Source organism: Haliotis rufescens, unplaced genomic scaffold (assembly GCF_023055435.1).
Source record: "Haliotis rufescens isolate VD_foot unplaced genomic scaffold, xgHalRufe1.0.p SCAF_18, whole genome shotgun sequence".
In the NCBI taxonomy this organism is placed as follows: Eukaryota; Metazoa; Mollusca; class Gastropoda; order Lepetellida; family Haliotidae; genus Haliotis; species Haliotis rufescens.
Genome location: NW_025963868.1, coordinates 29,304,841 through 29,328,263, shown reverse-complemented (window position 1 = coordinate 29,328,263; position 23,423 = coordinate 29,304,841). Strand labels below are relative to the sequence as shown.

The window sequence follows — 23,423 nt, the reverse complement described above, 5'->3', positions numbered from 1 at the left end:
AACTAGTGCCATACACCTGCAGCTAAAGTATTAGAGACCAGCCCATTACAAGAACTATAGTGCCATACACCTGCATCTAAAGTATTAGAGACCAGCCCGTTATATGAACTAGTGCCATACACCTGCAGCTAAAGTATTAGAGACCAGCCCATTATAAGAACTATAGTGCCACACAGCTGGAGCTAAAGTATTAGAGACCAGCCCATTTTATGAACTAGTGCCACACACCTGCAGCTAAAGTATTAGAGACCAGCCCATTATAAGAACTAGTGCCATACACCCGGAAGTACAGTATTAGAGACCAGCCCGTTATATGAACTAATGCCATACACCTGCAGCTAAAGTATTAGAGACCAGCCCATTACAAGAACTATAGTGCCATACACCTGCATCTAAAGTATTAGAGACCAGCCCGTTATATGAACTAGTGCCATACACCTGCAGCTAAAGTATTAGAGACCAGCCCATTACAAGAACTATAGTGCCATACACCTGCATCTAAAGTATTAGAGACCAGCCCGTTATATGAACTAGTGCCATACACCTGCAGCTAAAGTATTAGAGACCAGCCCATTATAAGAACTATAGTGCCACACAGCTGGAGCTAAAGTATTAGAGACCAGCCCATTTTATGAACTAGTGCCACACACCTGCAGCTAAAGTATTAGAGACCAGCCCATTATAAGAACTAGTGCCATACACCCGGAAGTACAGTATTAGAGACCAGCCCGTTATATGAACTAATGCCATACACCTGCAGCTAAAGTATTAGAGACCAGCCCATTACAAGAACTATAGTGCCATACACCTGCATCTAAAGTATTAGAGACCAGCCCGTTATATGAACTAGTGCCATACACCTGCAGCTAAAGTATTAGAGACCAGCCCATTACAAGAACTATAGTGCCATACACCTGCATCTAAAGTATTAGAGACCAGCCCGTTATATGAACTAGTGCCATACACCTGGAGCTAAAGTATTAGAGACCAGCCCATTATAAGAACTAGTGCCATACACCCGGAAGTACAGTATTAGAGACCAGCCCGTTATATGAACTAATGTCATACACCTGCAGCTAAAGTATTAGAGACCAGCCCATTACAAGAACTATAGTGCCATACACCTGCATCTAAAGTATTAGAGACCAGCCCGTTATATGAACTAGTGCCATACACCTGCAGCTAAAGTATTAGAGACCAGCCCATTACAAGAACTATAGTGCCATACACCTGCATCTAAAGTATTAGAGACCAGCCCGTTATATGAACTAGTGCCATACACCTGCAGCTAAAGTATTAGAGACCAGCCCATTATAAGAACTATAGTGCCACACAGCTGGAGCTAAAGTATTAGAGACCAGCCCATTTTATGAACTAGTGCCACACACCTGCAGCTAAAGTATTAGAGACCAGCCCATTATATGAACTAGTGCCACACACCTGGGGCTAAAGTATTAGAGACCAGCCCATTATATGAACTATAGTGCCACACACCTGGAGCTAAAGTATTAGAGACCAGCCCATTGTATGAATTAATGTCACACACCTGGAGCTAAAGTATTACCCAGCAAACAATTCTACGTTGTGACAACGTTGTGACAACGTTGTGACAACGTTTACTTTTCGTTGCTACAACGTTGTGATGTTACGTTGTCACAACGTAAATCTGTAGACTCCCAGATTGGTTGCTACAACGTTGTGCGTAAACCAAAATACAACCAAATCAAGACGTTGTCACAACGTCCATTTTTTACGTTGCTACAACGTTTAACCAAAACGTCGCGACAACCTACCCAGCCAACAATTCTACGTTGTTACAACGTTGTGACAACGTTTACTTTTCGTTGCTACAACGTTGTGATGTTACGTTGTCACAACGTAATTCTTTAGACTCCCAGATTGGTTGCTACAACGTTGTGCGTAAACCAAAATACAACCAAATCAAGACGTTGTCACAACGTCCATTTTTTACGTCGCGACAACGTAGGTATCGCATACTGTTTACATATGGCGACACCACAGGCATTGCAGCACGTTGTTGCAATGTCCATGTAGATTAACGCCTGTTTTATTCCTCAATACCTCCCAGGCAGCCTGAAAAGTTTGTACCAATCTAGTTAAGACGTCAGGTACCAAGAAATACATTCTGCAAACTGAATTCACTTTAACCCTATCCATGAAACAGCAAGTCAATGAAATGCACTCTCTTTTGGCAGAGTTTGAAATACGGCCAAGATATAAATCTAAATGTTTTAAATTACATGTACAATTTGGTAATATAATATTCATTTTCCAAAACAATTTTCAAGGCTATGTGCAAATTGTTCACAAATGTTTCAACACAATTAAAAGATATTGGATTTTCCCACGAATTTGCAAATTAAAAACCATCAAACAATAAGCCCTGCACAAATTGAAACATTTAAATTTTCTTGGCCTTACCTCATACATTCAGCATTGAGAGCAACACTGTGACAAACAGAATAGTCTATGCATCTGATGTCCTAAGATCCATTAGGTAATCGAAATGACAATAGAATTCTGGTTGAGGTGACCTTTATTTATTTGTTAAATGACAAGTCAGAACATGGGCTGAGTTGCTGGGGAGCCTTTTCAGTCCTCAAATGAAAAGTCACAGGGATGATCTTCAACTGTATCCTCAGTCTCTCCTTATGCCTTGGTAACTGAATAAAAAATGACACAAATGTTATAAAATGGCAAGGCAAGGGACATATTTCTGACATAACAAAATAACGGTTGCATTCCCCAAAATAATGTTTTGATGTCTGATGTCAGTCTTTAAACTGTTAAAAACTGCTGAAAGTGCGAAGGCGCTGACACTAATACCATGATGCTCTTGGATCATACATAAGCAGAAAAGCTTTTAGCACTGAATCATTGGTGTAACTTTATACCCCGCCCTTTTAGATTGTGGGTATAATTAAATAAGAATCATCTAAATTTTAATTCTTGAAGATGTTTGTATATATTATTGAATCAGACATACCTTTCTGTCAGTGATATGTACTTTAAACAAATACGCTCCCACAATACTGTTTTCTCCACCTGAAAGAAAAACAGAAACCACAAAGTATCACATTCTTAAATAAACCAGTACTGTATAGATAAATCCCATTTACTTAGACTAATAGAGTATGATGTAACTGATAGTAATATTGGCAAATAGTTTTATCAGTCAACAGATCAACTGTAGTTTTTCAAAAGCAGTAACTTAACCTTTCTGCTGTACACTCAAACTAGTGATTCAAGTGAATATCATGGCCAAGTTTCTAAAACCTTATTTGAAAAATATGTACATAAATGAAAAATATATATTGCCAAATAAAATAAATAGTTCCCATATTTGAAGCAAGAATGTTGAATATGAATTATGAATTGGCCCACCAATAAGTGATAAAAGTGTTAACACTTTGGGGTATTTATCCTAATTAAAACTGTGATTTTTTTTAATACTTAGATCTACCTTAATATTTTCCATATTAATATGCCAGGATAGTTATATATGTTCTAACATTTACAAAGATTAGAAACATGGGGAAATAAACAAAATGCAATAGCTTATACAATACCAGACGAAGTTGAAACAGCTCTAAATATTTATTGAAATTTATTTGTCACTACGTTTATTAACAAAGATCTAATACAGTTAAATATCGTTAAATATAATTCTGTAGTATGGTAGCCTACGTGGCAACATATGCAGATCGAAAACCGAAAGAATATGGTTGCTATCAATTCCATTGTATTTTTCATTGGTGCACATTGGCTACACCTATCTCACTTTAATAATCAACAAACGATGACCAACTCACTGACAATATATGGTGATATTTAACTTTTGACTATCGACTAGCTTATCATCACCAGAGAGGACAATACCGCAAACACCCCGTTATAGCGCGCGACGAGAGACTCGTTTTACTTTTGCTCGTTTTCATTAGAAAGGAGTCGGACATAGATCTAGTTATCGGAAAATGATGAATTGATTCTTTTTTCGGAAATAATAAACATACACATGATAAGCACCTTGCTATGATAAACTTTATAGACAGCAGCAACAACCATATGATCCACATTTAGGCTACTTCAGTCAGTGCTAATTAGGCCTTTTCGGAAACATCAAGTATGTTTCTGTCTCTTCCCGAAAATACGATTTTTTTCATAACATCATTGATCACTTTAGACTAGGGCTATAACTAGCAGCCTACAGAGAGTCGATCTGAATACTTCCATTGTTTTGATTCCCTCTTTTCGCTGTATAAGAGAAATCTACTTAACCTTTCCCATGGCCTGGATGAGCCACATTGTTGCACAAAAATCAAAGTCAGAAGATTAGTACATGTAAACTTTAAATAGTAATGATTTCAGAAATAACACAGAAGAAATGGCGATAACTGTCAGTGCGGTCAGTAGGCGATGCATAAGTTAGGCCTATTTACAAATCTACACGCTTACGAACGAAACCCGAACATAATATGACGGCCACAAAACGCCACCAGATTGAATTCTGGTCAAAAATATACCGCTTGCCCTTGGCAATTACCCTTGGTATCCATAAAATAATAATATGGAAAAAAGTCTTGGGCCCCCTTCACCTCTATCATCAAGTTCTGTGTATCATATTAATATCAACACTGACGCTCAGTGAAAATGACCGGCAAACTGCATTCTTAACCCTGCCACTTCTGAATAATACGATACATTTAGATCATTTGACGCACTGCATGCACAGAAACATATCAACAAGCGGAGACTATTTTTGAAAAATTAACTTACCTCAATCGAATTCACAGATCATCTGTCCAGTTCCAGTTGCTGCACAATCACTTGCTTGTAATATATTATGTCCAGAGTGAGTTTTAACTAAGATGGCTGGTGACAACAAATCTTCCGCGACAATGTGACGTCATTCTGACGTCACTTCACGAGGCAACAGGCTAAACTTTTCTGCAGTCGCTCTCACGCCGCAAAAAATACGCGCCAATTGTTTTTAACTGTAATATTGCTTGTGACAACATTTAGTTCGTTAATAGATATATATGTTTAAAAAAAATAACACTAAGAGATGGTAGATCTACAAGTGGTTTCCTAAACATCATTTACAAAAGTACTGTAATGTCCAAAGCACAACGTTATCACAACGTTAATTTGCAACCCTGTTGTAACGTTGTCACAGATATACGCAATTACGTTCTCGAAATATTAGTATTAAGAGATGAAAATTCAAATGCCGAATATATAGAAAGGTAATGCATTACTACCTTGGTTTTCTGACAAATTCATGTTGATTTTGATAAAGCAGTTCTATTCCTTTATGACTATCGAGAAGCAAACTCAATAACGTTTCACTGACGTTTCAGAAACGTAGTTACAAAACGTTGTGTGATGTCCAATGCACAACGTTTTCACAACGTGAATGTGCAACGTTGTTATTACGTTGTGAAATCACGTTGCAGATCGACGTTAAAATAACGTTGTTACAACGTTATATCACGACGTTACCAATCCACAACCTTTCAACAACGATGGAAGTGCGAATCATGCATGTATGGCGAAAATGTTATTGTCATTGTGTGTTGTTTAATCGCCTCTTACGACAAGCACGGGTTGCTGAAAAGTGAAAACCAAATCTAACATTATTGTAATTTTCTGCCAAAATGTAGTTTATTTCGAGTAAACACCTTTGTTTTTACGCTTTTCGCGATGAAGACTATTTGACGTCGCACCAACGTAAGAGAAACGTTGTCATCATAACGTTGCATGGCGCCCGATGCACAACGTTTCCACAACGTAATTTTGCTACGTTGTGATTACGTTGTCACATAACGTTGGAGTGACGTGATAATAAGGTGTTTACACAGATGGAAATCCTGATTCCGAAGATATAGGTAAATAATGAATTACTGCCTTGTTTTGGGCAGAAATTGGGTCGATTTGTATGTAAAACTTTTGTTCATACAATTTTTGTTAAGGCGACAGTTGACGTCGCACCAACGTTTCAGGAACGATGTAACAAGACTTTGGGAAATATTCGATGAACAACGTTTTCACAACGTAAAAATGCAACGTTGTTATTACGTTGTGAAACGACGTTGCACAGTGACGTAATAATAACGTTGTGACAACGTTGTATCACTACGTTACCAATTCACAACTTTACCACAACGTTGTGAAAACGTAGTGTGTTAGCTGGGTAGAGACCAGCCCATTATAAGAACTATAGTGCCATACACCTGGAGCTAAAGTATTAGAGACCAGCCCATTATAAGAACTAGTGCCATACACCTGGAGCTAAAATATTAGAGACCAGCCCATTATATGAACTAGTGCCACACAGCTGGAACTAAAGTATTAGAGACCAGCCCATTATATGAACTAGTGCCCCACACCTGGAGCTAAAGTATTAGAGACCAGTCCATTATATGATCTAGTGCCACACACCTGGAGCTAAAGTATTAGAGACCAGCCCATTATATGATCTAGTGCCACACACCTGGAACTAAAGTATTAGAGACCAGCCCATTAAATGAACTAGTGTCACACACCTGGAGCTAAAGTATTAGAGACCAGCCCATTATATGAACTAGTGCCACACACCTGGAACTAAAGTATTAGAGACCAGCCCATTATATGAACTAGTGTCACACACCTGCAGCTAAAGTATTAGAGACCAGCCCATTATATGAACTTGTGCCACACACCTGGAACTAAAGTATTAGAGACCAGCCCATTATATGAACTAGTGTCACACACCTGCAGCTAAAGTATTAGAGACCAGCCCATTATATGAACTTGTGCCACACACCTGCATCTAAAGTATTAGAGACCAGCCCATTATATGAACTAGTGCCACACACCTGGAGCTAAAGTATTAGAGACCAGCCCATTATATGAACTATTGCCACACACCTGGAGCTAAAGTATTAGAGACCAGCCCATTATATGAACTAGTGCGACACACCTGGAGCTAAAGTATTAGAGACCAGCCCATTATATGAACTAGTGCTACACACCTGGAGCTAAAGCATTAGAGAGCAGCCCATTATATGAACTATAGTGTCACACACCTGGAGCTAAAGTATTAGAGACCAGCCCATTGTATGAACAAGTGCGACACACCTGGAGCTAAGGTATTAGAGACCAACCCATTATATGAACTAGTGCCACACACCTGGAGCTAAAGTATTAGAGACCAGCCCATTATATGAACTAGTGCTACACACCTGGAGCTAAAGTATTAGAGACCAGCCCATTATATGTACTAGTGCCACACACCTGGAGCTAAAGTATTAGAGACCAGCCCATTATATGAACTAGTGCTACACACCTGGAGCTAAAGTATTAGAGACCAGCCCATTATATGAACTAGTGCTACACACCTGGAACTAAAGTATTAGAGACCAGCCCATTATATGAACTAGTGCCACACACCTGGAGCTAAAGTATTAGAGACCAGCCCATTATATGAACTAGTGCCACACACCTGGGGCTAAAGTATTAGAAACCAGCCCATTATATGAACAAGTGCCACACACCTGGAGCTAAAGTATTAGAGACCAGCCCATTATATGAACTAGTGCGACACACCTGGAGCTAAGGTATTAGAGACCAACCCATTATATGAACAAGTGCCACACACCTGGAGCTAAAGTATTAGAGACCAGCCCATTATATGAACTAGTGCTACACACCTGGAGCTAAAGCATTAGAGAGCAGCCCATTATATGAACTATAGTGTCACACACCTGGAGCTAAAGCATTAGAGACCAGCCCATTATATGAACTAGTGCCACACACCTGGAACTAAAGTATTAGAGACCAGCCCATTAAATGAACTAGTGCCACACACCTGGAACTAAAGTATTAGAGACCAGCCCATTATATGAACTAGTGCCACACACCTGGAGCTAAAGTATTAGAGACCAGCCCATAATATGAACAAGGTCCACACACCTGGAGCTAAAGTATTAGAGGCCAGCCCATAATATGAACAAGGGCCACACAACCGCAGCTACAGTATTAGAGACCAGCCCATTATATGAACTAGTGCCACACACCTGGAGCTAAAGTATTAGAGACCAGCCCATTATATGAACTAGTGCCATACCCCTGGAGCTAAAGTATTAGAGACCAGGTCATTATATGAACTAGTGCCACACACCTGGGGCTAAAGTATTAGAGACCAGCCCATTATATGAACTAGTGCCACACACCTGGAGCTAAAGTATTAGAGACCGGCCCATTATATGACCTAGTGCCACACACCTGGAGCTAAAGTATTAGAGACCAGCCCATTATATGAACTAGTGCCACACACCTGGGGCTAAAGTATTAGAGACCACCCCATTATATGAACTAGTGCCACACACCTGGGGCTAAAGTATTAGAGACCAGCCCATTATATGAACTATTGCCACACACCTGGAGCAAAAGTATTAGAGACCAGCCCATTATATGAACTAGTGCCACACACCTGGGGCTAAAGTATTAGAGACCAGCCCATTATATGTACTAGTGCCACACACCTGGAGCTAAAGTATTAGAGACCAGCCCATTATATGAACTATTGCCACACACCTGGAGCTTAAGTATTAGAGACCAGCCCATTATATGAACTAGTGCCACACACCTGGGGCTAAAGTATTAGAGACCAGCCCATTATATGAACTAGTGCCACACACCTGGGGCTAAAGTATTAGAGACCAGCCCATTATATGAACTAGTGCCACACACCTGGAGCTAAAGTATTAGAGACCAGGTTATTATATGAACTAGTGCCACACACCTTGAACTAAAGTATTAGAGACCAGCCCATTATGACAGGAGATATCTCAACGAGAGCTAAAACATGAGAGAACATCACATAATAACAGATGTCTCAACTGGAGCTGAAACATTAGAGACCAACTCATTATAAGGAGTGGCGCGTCACACCTGTAGCTGAAACGTTAGAGACGTTTGATCTCTATTTTGATATGACGTTTGATATGAATTGGCGCGTAACAACTGAGACCAGGGTCTACATTTTCGAAGCGATCTTAGATACGATTAATCTGAACAATTACATTCAAAGATAAGATATCTCAAGTTTAAGATCAGATACATTTTCGAAACTATCTTAAATATGTCGCAGATCTTATAAAGTTACGATCCCTATTTGTGTTAGAGATTGAAAAAGCGCGGTGTTTTCCAGTGATGTCTTTGGTATGTCCCAGCTGCTGACAATAACAACAACATGGAGAAGTGACACGGAATTCATAATCACATTGTCAGGCCACACTGTTTAACACGCCACTTTTTGAGTGACAGTTCGTCCAATGCTACATATGTCCAATATGTAGACGTTTTGTTCTATTGATGAATGATACCATGACTACCCGAACATAAATAGCATTCGTGTGCAATGCAAAGTGAGTGAGTGAGTATGGTTTTACGCCGCTTTTAGCAATATTCCAGTAATATCACGGCGGGGGGCACCAGAAATGGGCTTCACACATTGTACCCATGTCGGGCATCGAACCCGGTTCTTCGGCGTGACGAGCGAACGCTGTGCTATGCAAAGGCATTTTTCATGCCCAATAAATGTTATAATCAATAAGTGTAGTGTTACCACATAATAGTTATTGGAATTGAAACAATGTGCAAAGAGGATACTTCACTATTTTCCCTTCTAATGATCCTCTCGCGAGAGAGCAGAGCTTTATGTAAACACATCGTGTACTAAGTCAAGGACGAAAGTAATTGAGGGACGTTATTCTAAATGACAATCACGAGACCTATGATCGAATAGCAGGCGTTCAGCATTTAAGATGCGGGTTCAGGTCTGATGTTACGTGATGTATGCTGGGTCAGTTTCAGAACACTGCTTGTTTTTGTGTTTATGTCAAAAGTCAAGTTTATAGAGAAATCAATAACATTATACCTGGAAACACTCAAAACAAAAATTGTTCAGCTGGGCCCCGTTCCACAAAGTGATCTTAGCTCTAAGTTGATCGTAACTCCCATTCTTTAACACTGACTTACGACAATCGTAGCGCTGAGATCGCTTTGTAGAACGGGGCCTTGGAAGCAGCGCACCAACGAGTGAGTTACAATGACAATGTAAGTTTCTTTTGTTATTGACATATCCAATATATTTCACGAATAAACAAAGGACTCAAATACACTATCAAGCTGTTTGTTTTTATATGATGTAATATTTTTAAACCTATCGAGATCCATAATTCTAATCAAAATTTCAAAGTGACACTTTCGTTCACAAAGGGAGATGATTAAGGAATTGTCAAGTTATGTTGTCTCATGGAACACGCCACAAGTTAACGTAAACATGCATATAATGTAATCCTTTTCTATCCTTTTAAATTAAGTAGAGCTAATAAACTGATTTGTCTGATTTGATTTAAATCTGGCTGAGGAGCGAAATATCTACATTGTGAAAGTGTAAAATCTATTCCAGAACGTAATTGGATGACGCTTGGCTTGTCTGACAGCATTGCTGAGAGTCAATTAATAGTATTTTCCCGGTGACCCTATCCTTCACAATGATATTATTGTGTGAATGATTTCGAGTATCTATATTTTGTTAATATAAAACGGGTAAATGTACACTTAAATTTTAAAAAGACCAAAAATCAATTATTATTTTAAAGTCGGTCCATTGAATGCAAAATTCAAAAATTATTGTGGTGAAAATATATTGATTAGTACATTTAATTCAATAAATATTTTCTGCGAAAATATATTGGAAAGTGAATTTTGAAAAATGTTCAAAATATGTTACTCCTTTACGACATTTTAAACCCCATTTGGAACCCATTTTTTACTGGATTCTCCAAATCAACATTCTCGAAAAAATGTGCTTAACTTTTGCTCTCAAAATATCAATAAATTGCTATATTTAATGGAATACATCTATGTCGTTAATCACCTGTTTTTAAAGAATGCAATTATTCAATAGACAATATTTAATCACTTGTCAAATATTTGTCTTTCAGTAATATTGATAACCTAGGTGTTGTTTTGAAAACGAAACCAAACACAATTACTTTTGCTAGAAAATCATTAAATATACTCTTTATACAAATATACTATACGCATATTTGATCACATGTATTTCCTTGTTAAATCAATAAGATTAGCTGCCCCTGAGTTATCAATAAGGTCACGGTCATTACTATAGAGCCTGCCGACACCTTCCGTTTTAATCCAAATTATCGGAAAGATATGTTGTTTCACACTTCTTCAGCATGGACTCGGATAGAAATACATATACAAATGTATATTGTAAGCTATCGACTCCATAGTTATGTGGATCGCTGTTGCGATTAAAAACATTTCTAACGTGATATCTTCGATGCGTTCTTCGCGTTTTTTCGAAGTATCAATTTGAATCACACAGTTTAACAAAATGAAATGTCAATCTTTGAACGTAAAGCAGATTATTTGTTTGAAAAATATATATGCCAAAGAATGCCGTCATCTTGGATGAAGATAATATGAACTTACGACAGGTATGGGGCTTTCTTAGATTTATGACAATCTTACGATATCTTAGGGCTACGATAGTTTCGAAAGTAGGCTACGATAGCCTACGATTTCCTAACGATAACTTTGCAATAATTTTAGGGCTACGATCGTTTCGCAAAAATCTACCTCATTATCATAAAAAGTAATGCGTCTTAGCTGGAGCTAAACAAGAGTCATCAGAAAGATGACATATCTCCCCCCCCCCCCCCCCCCCCCCCCCCCCAGCTGTATGTAAAGTAACCACTAGTAAATGTGCAATTCTCTATGTAATGAGTTAACAGTTGAATGTTCTTTAAGAAGCATACAATTTACCCACTGAATGGTTTTCGAATTCTGGCCCGGAAACGAACCCGTTCCCCAATGGAACCAACTAGGTCCAACTTCTTTCCATAAAAATTGTAAAAAATAAAAATTCGTAAAATAATTTTTATCAAAAGGCACCACTTCAGTATGTGCCTGATAGCTTTGCCAAGTTTCGATCAAATTCACTGAATGGTTTTGGAATTCTGCCCCGGAAACGAACACCATACCCAATTGAGTCTATGTCCAACATCATTCCATAAAATTTTTTAAAAAGATTAAAATTAGAAAAATCCCAAAATATCAAAAGGCACCACACCACTTCAGTATGTGCCTGATAGCTTTGCCAAGTTTCGATCAAATACACTGAATGGTTTTCAAATTCTGCCCCAGACACGAACCCTTCCCAATTGAGTCTATGTCCAACTTCATTCCATAAAAAAAAAATTAAAAAAATTAGAAAAATCCCAAAATATCAAAAGGCACCACTTCAGTATGTGCCTGATAGCTTTGCCAAGTTTCGATCAAATACACTGAATGGTTTTGGAATTCTGCCCCGGAAACGAATCCCATCCCCAATTGAGTCTATGTCCAACTTCATTCCATAAAAATTTAAAAAATAAAAATTAGAAAAATCCCAAAATATCAAAAGGCACCACTTCAGTATGTGCCTGATAGATTTGCCAAGTTTCGATCAAATACACTGAATGGTTTTGGAATTCTGCCCCGGAAAATGGAAATGATTACGGACGGACAGACAGACGGACGGACGGACAGACAGACTGGCTGATCGCTATATCCCCCCGCATTATATGCCGGGGGGGTAAATACTCATCTTAATAAAAAAAAAATGGGGCGCCTCAACTGATACTGACACATTAAAAGACCAATTCATTTCAATAATCATAAAATTTAAAACGAGATCTAGATGGATCTCAACTTAAGCTAAAACATTAAAGGTATAATTCATTCTAATAGGAAGTGGCACGTCTTAAATGGAACTAATACATTAAGGGACTAACTCGGTGTTATAGGAAGTGGGATGTCACAACTGAAGCTAAAACATACGAGACGAACTGATGATCATCATGAGGTTTCACGCATCTGAGGTGGAGCCGAAACATTAAAAGACGCACTCATTATGATTCATTCATTTACATTATTTCATGGTATAATCAGCGACAGCGACAGCAACATCCCGGCATCAACATCAGCACAACGTCCGACTCGCCAACAGCTTCCAACCTCCACCACTAAAGTCTCCATCTAAAGCTACCACAATCCAACAAAGTCCTGCCCGCATTCTTCTTCAAATAAATAAAAGCGACAATACCCTTACCACATTCAATAGAAATCTCTGCTAAAAGCAGAGTCGATTGAACGATTCCGACTATGTCATGAGCATGTGTTTATGAATCACTCGAGAATAGTGATGATACCAGGTGTTCGCGAAAAGGTGAGCGTATCCTACACCAACGGTGGCACCCGTCACAAACACATGTAAAGACAGGTTAATTGTTCACCTGAAACAACACGGGAACATACCCCATGCAGCCACCATACCCGCCGCCACTGCTGGCGCCAGTCGAGCCCCGTTTGGACCACACTTAGTCCTGCACCATGACTGTGAAATATATTTATTTTATGAAACAAATATTCTAGAAACTCATACAAAAGCAAGTCTAGCCAGCCCTCGCTAGTTCTATTCCACATATGAAATCAGAATAGGGAATTTTTATTTATATTTTTAGAGTCAAGAAGGATATTGTGTAATATAAGATTTCAGAGACTAAACGTTAGTCTATGGAATCAGCATAGGGATTTTTTTTAGTTTTAGAGTCAAAAAGGATATTGTGTGATATATGATTTCAGAGACTAAATGTTCTAGACCATACTCTGTGAAGGTTCATACTTCATGTTAAGTAATCCCTAAAGGCCAACTCTAAAACCCTTAAACTTAGTAAGAGGATCAGAACATTAATATAAAATAACATCTAATTTCAAAATTTCAAAATTGTATTCCAAATTGTAAATCTATATGGACATAACTCCCTTCATACTAAAAGTATTACTAAATGGCACATTGTTTACTTACTCGGCCCATTCAGAAAAAAATAAGTTCAAGAATTCACAGAGCCATTGCCTCTGCAACTGAACACCACAGTGATCATGTACAAACTACAAAACAACCGATGACCTTGACAACTGATGACCTTGAAAACTGATCTTTATGTCACGACCAGTAACAAACTTCTGTTCGAGCTCTATACATCAAAATATAAAAACAATCTAGCTTTACTCTTCAGGCGATACAATGCATCAACAGTATTCTCGGCAATTTCAAATTTCATTATAATATACAGCAAATATTTTAGATTAATCTTTGACAAACAAAATTTAAAAAAAAACAATTGCCATATATATATTGAATCTAAATTCATTTTGTTTAATCTTTGTACGGATGTAGATGTGGGTCAATGGGTGCAGTGGTTTAGCAAAGTCTCCCCTTGTGAAGATTTGTTGATAAAAATTCCGAAGGAGAAAATGACACCTAACCTCACCCCTCCCTATTTTGACACTGGTATTAAGTTTCCGGTTGCTTACAGCGGACCAAACAACTACCCTCGTCGAAGCAAGTCTGCAGAAACGACGGAGCTAAACTGAAGTTAATACCAAGTTTTATTGATATTAAACCAACAGTTTGCAGGTTTCACAAAGAAAACAGCATGCATTGATGTTACTACACATTTCATAGCGGACAAGATAGAGCTGCAATGAATGGTTAAAACGACGGTCATTTCGCAGCAAATACTCTGTATGTATGCATATGTTGTTGGCCAATGTGTGGAGGCGTTGGATGAAATTCTCCTTGTGAAAATTTATTGAAAAATAATTCGGTGTGTGTATAGTGTGCACGCGCGGGTACAAATCCCGACATGGGTACAATGTGTGAAGCCCATTTCTGGTGTCCCCGCCGTGATATTGCTGGAATATTGCTAAAAGCGGCGTAAAAAACATACTCATTCATTCATTCATTCATTCATTCGTTCACTCATTATAAAAAAAACCTACTATGTTGACACTCCATAATTGTGTTGAGGTAGCCGTTATGACGGCAACGAAACTGTTTTCTCTTGTTTACATCACTGGTATTTTATGGAGAAACCATGTTAAAACGTCCGCTCCTGTGACGAAAATCGGGAACTTGTACCCAAATTGGGTAAAATGTGTGAAACCAATCCTTGGTCTTCCCGTCGTAAAGCGGTTGAAATATAATTATAATTGTGTACATTGGTCAAGTTCAAAACACCAACGACATAGGCGTAAGAACATAAACAGAATTTGGAATCAATATGTTTTATGTACATGCTGTATTCTTACATTAAATAATATGCTTCATTCATTGACGACATGGGTCAATGTCCCGTGCCCCCTCCACACACACGCACGCACACCTACAGTGACAGAGAAACGCTCTTACTGGCCTGGTGCCCTGGTGCTGTTTTGTATCGAATACGTATAACATCACATCATATGCGATTCTTTACAGCCACAGCGATTATTCATTCACATAATTATATGTTCACCAACAGATTGTTTAATTACATCTAGCCGCACTTACCTTGTTTTGTTCAACGTCCTCTCCAGAGTGAAAACATACGGCAGGGCAGGAAATCAAGCTGAAAAATGTTTCTTCGTGAAAAGTCTTCATAATGCACATGACATACAAAAGTTTTAAACGCAGCGTTCAAAGAAGCGCGTGAATAATATAAACATGAGAATTTGGGGTCTAAGCCCATTGTAATCTCGATTTTAAATGAATTCTAAACAGCTTGTTGAAATTAATTTACCATGCGACTGTGCATTTGATAAAGTAAGCGTCGTCTGCTCCGATCAATTGAGTCTGGATCACGCGCTGTAAAAACTCGTGCACCGGAAGTGTTTCCCGATTGGCTAAACCCGTAACCATGACATCACGCGACTATTCTGGTGAACACCTGCATGAAATATACTACACTTCTAAACTGATATGACATTTGTTTATATAAATATTCTTAACCGACAAAGCGATTGGCGGTGGGGTTTGTCTAGCGAGGTTGAAGCGTTGACTCGTCACACCAATTCACTACATGGGTACACCATGTAGAGCCGATTTTGACGTCCCTCTCCGAAATATGGCTTGGATTTTTTTCCAAATTTCGCAAATGATTTTGTAATAATAAATGGTAATTTTAAGCGGTATTCATCATAATAGAATGGAGCTGTAATAAAGTGGTTGGCCGACCATGAATTGTCAAGCGCCTTAACATTTTAATGCATTTTAATCATAATAATGATTATGAAAAAGAAATTATCAAAGAATTATGAACAATATGTGTAAAGTACCACACGAGCACAAACGTATTAACTGAGAGTCAAAGGAGAGTATACCGAGTTTATTTTTTTTATGTAATGGAAAATTATTGAAAGAAATGTTTTTAAATTTGATTATGTCTATTTAACCATCACTCATTCCTGCAACAGTTTGTAAAAAGTAATCTGTGGCGGAATAATTTTGTGTCAAAAAATATTGGTTCGATGGAGACTAGGGTAGGAAATGAACTTGCAACCACATGACCCCTAACATGTTTGAAATGTTATTTATTTATGCCGAAAAGAGCATATTTATTGATTTTCAAGATAAGTTATCAGAGATATACGAAATTCATATAGTGGATCCATTAGAATGTATATATTGTGAACAAATCTTTAAAGGACCGAATTGCTACATTCCAGTTTAATTTCAAGTATCCAATGATTCAGAGGAGGGGGGGAGGGGGGGGGGGGGGGGGGCTTGTGGTTATTAAAGCGTTTGGTTTTCACGCCGAATGGACGGGTTCGATTCCCCACATTGGTACAACCTAACGGGATCGGGTGGTCAGGCTCGCTGACTTGGTTGATGCATGTCATCGATCCCAATTGCGTGGATCGATGCTCATGATGTCAATCACTGGATTGTTTGGTTCAGACTCGATTATTTACAGACCGCGGTCATATAGCTGGAGTACTGCTGAGTGCGGAGTTTAACAACAACCAAAAAACAACAACAAAAACTAAGGTGCCGCGATTCGCTGTGCAGAGTTGCGTCCCTTGGGCACGCCAGAAACCTGTGATCGTTGGTTCAAATCTCGGTTCGCCCCGATTATGTTTCTTGGTTTGTCGGCTCCATACTCGTGGGTTTCCCCAAAGTGGTAAACATCTAAGTCCTGCTCAGCGAATTGCGGCGTCTTAGACGACTGGGCTACCCGTATCCTCTCATGAGTGAGTGAGTATGGTTTTACGCCGCTTTTAGCAATATTCCAGCAATATCACGGCAGGAAATACCAGAAATGGGCTTCACACATTGTACCCATGTCGGGAATCGAACCCGGGCCTTCAGCGTGACGAGCGAACGCTTTAACCACTAGGCTACCCGACCGCCCCTCTCTCATAAAATAGAAGAAGAAAATATATATGATGTGATTGATATACAATATATAGCGGTATATGGGAACAGTTTTTAGTTAAACTATAAAGGTGTTACAAGATATTCTGGAAAACTTGTCAACAATGCACGAGGTGGTAATATATGTCTCCTCGATATCTCCAGCGCTCGCATTTCGGTACACATGTACCTACGCCCACTGACATGCGATCACTGGAGATACAGAGGGTGTGATATGTGTAAATAATATTGAAACTTTTCACTTAAAAATAGCAATCTTGGCCACTTCTGGACACAGTTGTATATGTAATAATAAAGTAAATCTTAAAAGCAAGAAATAAAGGAAATCAAATTATTCTCTAATTAATATTTCTATAAAATGTTATGACACTTCTGGATGGGGATATATTGTATTAATTCGTAAAGATTCGTATAGTGTATATACAATCTAAGGATGTTTGTGTTGTGCTTTTTTGCGACAGTTAATACAAGTAAGATATATGTCGTAAGCATGTTTATACATTACAGAGAAAACTTCTGATATTCAGGAGTAAAATACATCGGAGTATACAATCATGACATTGTAAGACAGGGGATGATTTGCACAATGTGTATGTGGGAGGGCATATATATATATATATATATATATATATATATATATATATATATATATATAATTAAATAAGTGGAGTGAGATTGAACACAGTTTTAATTGGCGAGCGCTTTCAACTCGTACCACGTACGAGTCTCATCAGGCCATAACTAAATAACGGACATGAGTGAGTGAGTGAGTTTGGTTTTACGCCGCTTTTAGCAATATTCCAGCAATATCACGGCGGGGGACACCAGAAATGGGCTTCACACATGGTACCCATGTCGGGAATCGAACCCGGGTCTTCGGCGTGACGAGCGAACGCTTTAACCACTAGGCTACCCGACCGCCCGAATTGCGGACATGAAGTAGTAACATATATAAGTAGTATATATTTATATATATACGAGTACAGCAATTAAACTTATTTTGAATATTACTGATTTTTGCATTAACAAACAATGAAATACGATATTTCGTAGTGTAGTGTATAATTATGAATGTATGAATATTCATATGCGTTCATGAATGCGATTTACCCGATTTATGTGCTTCAGGACCGAGGCCTTAGAAACTGTCAGGAACACGGTCACCCATCCAAGGACTCTCCGCGACCGACGTTGCTTAAAGGGCAAGTTCACACGAAAATATACCCATTTGTTTACTAAGAAAGTGTTATCCCAAATAAAATAACATTTGTTACATTTGACCACTTTCTAAATGGCATTGTGAATTCATAGCTTTCGGCCATGAGATCCGTGCCAATTTACACTTGTCAGAGGGGTGCTCAAAGTACCTGATCTAGACTACCAGTTGTCGGACTTGCATTTCGTGGAAGCCTCGGTGGCTGAGTGGGTGAGGTCGCTGACTTTGCGTGCAGGCAATAAGGTGCCTCACTCTGACAGTGTGGCTTCGAATCTCGGACGGGACTTGACCCCCAAAAGAAAGAGAATCTGTTCTTTTACTGAGAAAGTGTTATCCCAAATATTGCATTTGTTATATTTTTCTTGTACTTTTTCATCATGAAAAGTATTTACTATTAGTTTCAGAGGCAAAACAATACAGGTGAGGTGGTGAGGTGAAATGGGGTTTAATGTCGCGTCCAAGATTATTGCACTTATATAGTGACGTGCATGCACGTGTGTGTGTGTGTGTGTGTGTGTGTGTGTGTGTGTCGGCTTGTACTAGTCCGGACTGATGCCGATTTATAGTGCTAGCTCACTGAGATACCATGCTGCAGTTTAACATGAATACCCCACTCAGACACAGTATACTGACTCCGAGCCCACCAGTCCTTGTTTTAGCCCCTAAATGCCGAGCGCCAGACAGGGTAACAACAAGAACCATCTTTTAACGTCTTTTGGTATGACGCGGCTGGGGATCGAACCCCAGACCTTCCGCTCTGGTCCCAAATGAAGTCATGAGACTTTATTAGACTCGTTTCACGTGGTGTAGGTACGGGTGTGTGGTTCTATCTTCTCAGATTTAGTTCGGTGCCGCGCTGTTCAAAACACAACGCTAAGCCAATTTATCTAAATTAGGGCCTATGTCTTTTCCAAAGGGGCACGGGTGGCCCAGTCATCTAAGGCGCCGCAATTCGCTGTGCAGAGTTGCGTCCCTTGGACACGCCAGAAACCTATGATTGTGGGTTCGAATCCCGGTTCGCCCCGATTATGTTTCTAGGTTTGTCAGCACCATACCCGTGCTCGTGGGTTTCACCGAAGTGGTAAACGTCTGAGACCTGCATCACTTCGGGCTTTCCTCCCACATTAAGCTGACACGCCGCGATATAACTGGAATACTGTTAAAAGCGGCGTTAAATCCAACTCACTCACTCACTCTTTTCCAAAATCGAGACTGAGAAGACAACAATGCACGAATAATAATATTCGCGATGGTGGTTGGAAGGGTCCGTTGTCTGAATTGCGCTTATTCGTTCATTTGTGTTGCGCATATTGACTGTTGCCGAGTTGCTGTCGAGTTCCGTGAGAGATTATACCTGCTGGTTCTAAAACTGATCGGAAGCGGAGGGTGTACGATCCTTATATGGAAAGGGACTAAAGGGACAGCACTCTCATCAAGACCCTGACTGGGCTGTCTCTGTAAACAAAGTCGTAAGGTTGAAGTAAATCAGGTATGTTTGCTGTTTAGTTATTAAACAGATAAAATCTAACCACATTAGCGTTTAAGAAATGTGGTTTAGCAGGAGTAAGGTGACATTTGTTCATAGTTACACTTGATAAGCATGAATATTCGCGATGTTGTCTCGTACACATGTTCACTTCCCGCACGGTCATGTCGATACTCCGTCACCAGTTGATCATTGCAGTATGCAGCTAATTCATGTCGGTGGAATGCCATTCGTGTCACAAATTGGAATTGGCACAAAATCCCTCATTTCGGTAATTAGTAAACTTCATAATAATACAGTAAAACAAATTATATAAACTTATTAATATTCTGTGTGTGTGTGCTTCTGTGTGTGTGTGTGTGTGTGTGTGTGGTGGGGGGGGGGGGGGGGGGGGGGGGGGCTGTTGAAGCAAAAAGCCACAAAAATACATAGTTGCAACCTGTTGTTTATTTAGGCCTTATACTTTTTATTTATAAAGATATCAGGTTTTACTGGTTAGTATCTGACAAAATATCCAGTCTCTATACAAAATCATGGGCCTCATATTTCATGTTTGATGCAATTTACACACATATGCAATCTTTACAGCACATTGATACATGAAATAAATCAAGTTACCATTTTTATTTTGTGATAGTGAGATATTGATGACAAAAGTGATAATGTTTCTATGTTGTATCTTTCAAATGTGTAGTTTTGAGCCAAGTCCTACCAGACACTGATGCCCAGAAAGTACAGGTCCCCCCAGAAGAGCCTCAGTCCATCATGGTGTACAGTCGCTGTCCAGTGTACACCCGAAGCATGGCACACAGTGCTTCACAGTATGAGGTACAAAATAACCTTTTGACAATAAATAATCACACAATGTAAATACTATATGCAAATAATTTTTGTATTGTATTTGTATATCTATTATATTCTATATTGTAGCAGGATTGTCTTTTGATGTAAAAGTGTAGTGTGGATGACATATGAAAGAATAGTATGAATGACATATAAAAGTATAGATCTGATACAATTTGTACACAGTTAACTGATGACATTTGTATTTTGGCACCCAGTGAGGCCGAAAGTAAGCATGACATGCCTGACACAGCTGATGACTATTACCACCTACTTTTACAATTACTTCATCAGTGTACATATTATTTTGACAAATTTATCTAAAACAATTGTTTTATTTTTCAGGTCCCTCAATGATAATATGGAAGAAAATGAGAGCGACAAAACCCTTTCCATATTCATAAGAAATCTCTGTCAAAAACAGAGTCAATTGTACGATGCTGACTATATCATGAGCTTGTGTTAATGAATCGCTTTCAAATAGTGATGATACCAGGTGTTTAAGAAAGGTTAGAGTACCTGCCCCATTGGTGTCAAAAGAAATTCCTGGTGTTGAGATCCATTTTCATTGTGTGCAAATTGTGTTTATTCTCATGCAGAGCTACAAGTAAAAAAATATTAGTGTGTCATGTTCGGTACAGTGCTTCAGACAACAAGAGAACTGTACTTTTGAAATAGTCAACCAGTGCACTAACAAGTTGCCACTAAGCATTTAGCCAGTGCTTGTGCTATTTTCTTCAGTCTTTTTCCCCAGCCTTTGCCCTTGCCCCAAACTACCTCAACCAGCATCAGCCACCCTGTATTACAGAAACTTATAAAAAGAAACAGCAAAGGCTGTTTGTTGTCAGAGACCATAAAAAAAGTTTAAAAAAAGTTTATTTTAGTGAGCATAGAGAAAAACAGTACATACATCAGATGGAAATCATTCACAAATCACCTCGACAACACAAGATTGAATAACTCTGATTCTTCAACTATTTCTGCAAATCCATTTATGAGGTGTAGATAGATTCGGAAATGAAAAAGTGTCTTTTATTAGTCGCATAGTACCAAACATTTCAACAATATCATACCATTTAAATACATGTATATATTTTTGTCATTCAATCTGGAGGGAAGCCTATAGAGGAATCAACTCATATTGATGATATATGCATAATTTTTATACCATGTTAATAATTCAATAATAGCCAAAACAGTTAATAATTTTCCATCATGTTGACATGATGTGTTTATTATTATTGGTTTGAATAATTCTTGAAATATTGTGGACATGTTTCAACATCACTGATGTAATTTAATAACCTTACAAGTTACATATGTTTTCATAACTGTTTCGCAAATAAACATTTATGATTTTACTTGTCAGATTTGTTTGTTTTACATGATAGCTCTTCAAATGCATAATAAAATAAATTGATGAAAACAAATCAAATTATATATTTTCTAAACTTTATTTCAAGTGTTCATATAAAATAGGGTGGTGGGGTAGCCTTGTGGTTAAAGCATTTGATCATCACACTGAAGACCCAAGTTCGATTCCCAACATGGGTACAATATGTGAAGCCCATTTGCGGTGTCCCCCACTATTATATTGCTGAAATATTGCTAAAAGGCGTAAGACCCTACTCGCTCACTCATATTAAAAAATGATTGCAGATTTCTTAAATCTGAACTTATTGAAGATGCAAAACCATCTTAATCTGAAACTGTTCCAGATGATTGCTGAAGGGAACAACACTTAAGTAATTATTATTATGATTTACCCATTCCTTGATTGTGGGGTTCTACGGTCATTCCCTTGGGACATATTCATCTGTTTCCACCTTTCTTTAGAGTCACAGCATTACATTCATAAAGGAAAGAATTTAATCAAAGATTTCAGGGCATATTTTCATATGAAATTTGAGCTTTGGTTCATCTCTAATTGGTCCACTGGTGTAAATAAACTCATTGCATTAGGCCTACATACTGTATTTTGTTATGAAATTGGATTTTTACCAAATGATATAAGGCATGTTAACATTTAGAACACACTGAACACATGTTATGGGGTTGATCTGCATGTGATTATTTCCAGTCAGTTAGGACAAAGTTTTAGGGGGTGGTTGTTACAGATGATTTGCCCAAAACGTCAGGTCAGGAGGTCTAAACTTCCAAACAAAAATTTACAATTTCAATTTTTTTTATTGATTTTCAACAAGTTTTAACTATAGTTTCTTATATAATTTATATATTTTGATAGTGACAGTAAACGAGCATTTTGTAAACATTTTACATATATCTGGTCCACTCAATTAAACAACCCACTGTTTTAAATAATTAATGATATTAATTAATTAATTCAACCTTTCATATTTTTTTAGTTTGTAAACATTATTTTTTTTAATCTGGCCTCATAATGGATGATAAATAGTTTCCCTGCAAAGTTGCAATGCATTTTCTATGAATGGTTGTCAAAACAAATCAAACACCAATTATCTATTTAAATAGATATAGGCCAACTGCAGTAACAGGTTTCAAACACTTAAAGGGGCACGAATCTC

At 38.3% G+C, this 23,423-nt stretch overlaps 1 long non-coding RNA gene across 1 annotated transcript; it reads right to left on the bottom strand.

Annotated features, from left to right (window-relative positions):
- Positions 1-2,545: 2,545 nt before the first annotated feature.
- On the bottom strand, positions 2,546-3,647 carry LOC125381558. Its single transcript, XR_007221900.1, has 2 exons — positions 3,008-3,647; positions 2,546-2,684 (listed from the first exon to the last, which is right to left on the bottom strand). It is a non-coding gene; the product is annotated as an uncharacterized LOC125381558 (long non-coding RNA).
- Positions 3,648-23,423: the final 19,776 nt, after the last annotated feature.